Here is a 2,153-nt window from a genome sequence, read left to right as displayed (position 1 = left end):
CAAATCTTTTTGAGATGAGATGTGGAAATAACAAACACATAAACTTTAAAAGCCAGGATATCCCTAGAAATGAGATTTCTCCCTGATGACTGTTTCTTTGACATTTGTATTGATTTAGTACCAGCATGTTTTCCATTTTCTTTGTTTCAAGCTATTTGTAAATTTGTGGGCAATGCAAAGACTTTAAGTCCCTCCTCTCAAAGAAGTCATGTTTTATTTGGGGGATATTAAGAAATCAAAGGAAACCCCTGAAAATCCTGCCAGGGAGTCTGGTAAGCTTCTCCATCAGCTGTGTCCATCATTGTGAACGTAATGGCATGCATAGAGAAATTGAAATGCTGGATGAAATTTAAGGTGGTGACAGAAAAGTCCTGAATGCAAAGCTTTGGAGTTTGTAGAAAATGAAGAAGAAAAAAATCTCCCATGATCTCAACACCCAGACAGCTTCTTATCACTTTGGTTTATTTCCTTCCAGTCTTTTTTCTCTGAATATTTGAGGATCAGCTTGTGATGTTACAGGCACACGTACAGTTTTGAACAGCTTTTTACCCTAAAAAGCAATTCCCTATTCTATTAAGACCATTTTCGTATATATTTTCAGCACCATAATTTACACAAATATTCCCTCCTCTCTGGACATTCATACTGCTTCCGAGAGAACTATCTGGAACCTTCATGAGTAGAAGTAATTGGAGAGTGGAGAGACGAGACTTGAGGCATCAGTTTCTCCATGATGACTAGCTGAAAATACTGTAGTGGTTTTCCCTATTTTTTGTGCCAGACCTCCGGCATCTGAATTTCGCTGCTTTCTTTCACTGTTTTATGGGTCCCACCCCTTTCTTGAAGCCTCTAACCTCGTTTCCCAACTGCGTTGATGAACTAAGGGTTACTTGCCCCGTAGGTTCCTTTTCAAAGTAATTGACACAGTTCAAGATGAGACTTTAAAAACTGGGGTCTTTTATGAGACCCGAGATATCTGAGTCTTTATGGCCTAAACTTTTTAAGTCACGCGTTTGCCAGCGAGGCGGGTTCCCTGGCTAGCTGTTTCTGAATTGAGTGCAACAGTAAATGGGTGAAGAGGAAATGAAGTGGGAAACGGGAGGACCATTTTCTAGCCCTAGTCAGTCTCAACAGGTAGAGTTCTTTAGTTCTTCTCTGTACCTGCTGGCACCATTCCAGAGCGATTAAAATTCTTTCAAGGTGTGGCTGAGGGTGGGGTAGAGGATGTTTAGCCACCTAAAAGGCTTAATAGACTGTTAGTTCTAAGTTGCATGTAAAAATAACAAAAAGACAAAGAACTGGAGCGGCTGGAGAAACAGTTTCTGAGTAAAACTCATTGTACTGCGTTTTCTCCCCTCAAACAGGAGCATCGTAGGGCGTTATTTGACTCGCTTCTGGTTGGAGCCTCCGAACGGGTTAAGAGCGCAAACTCTTGGGAGTCCAGTAGGAGTTGCTGGTTGTGCCGGACATTGCTTGCAAAGCACTTTTTGTGGTTCACCTCCCTCTGGGCTTTCTCATTCTTTTGTGGGATGTTCACGGAGCTGGCCTGGGCACTTACTTTTTAAAGTTTTTACGTCCCAAAACCCCTCTCTCCAGCTCCCGGAGTGTGGCACCTCTTCCCGCCCCGAGACTTCTGGACTTGCTCCAGGCGTGGGGAGGGGGCGGGGGACTTTGTTCCCCGAAAACGACCTTGCCCTGGGAATTTCCTGTGGCCGTTTCTCACGGACAAGCCCCCTACTCCCGCTGGAATCACAGATACCCACCGCCACGCGCTCCGCCAAGGTCGGAGACCAGAGCGCGGATCGCAGCGCCCCGCAGCCCACCCGCGCCCCTGCGGGAGGCAGTCGGGCCTCCCCTCGCTCCCCCTCCTCAGGTCCCGCCGACGAGAGCCCGGATGTTGGATTCAATCCCTACGCCCGGTCCTTCATTTCCATAAAAGGGCAGCGGCTCGGCGGGGCTGAGATTGCTGCGCCGCGGGCGCCCCCCGCCTCCTCCGCCGCGCGCGCCGCCCCGCCCCCAGCCCGCAAGCGCGGCCGCGGGGGACAGTGAGGGACGTGGGTGAGGCGGCCCGACCCGCTCCGGGAGGCTCGGCTGTGGTGGAGGAGGAGGGAGCAGGCGCGCCCTGCCAGAGCCGGGGTCCAACTGAGGGGGCG

Source organism: Ailuropoda melanoleuca, chromosome 20 (genome assembly GCF_002007445.2).
Source record: "Ailuropoda melanoleuca isolate Jingjing chromosome 20, ASM200744v2, whole genome shotgun sequence".
In the NCBI taxonomy this organism is placed as follows: domain Eukaryota; kingdom Metazoa; phylum Chordata; class Mammalia; order Carnivora; family Ursidae; genus Ailuropoda; species Ailuropoda melanoleuca.
Note: the sequence above shows the minus strand (reverse complement) of the source record.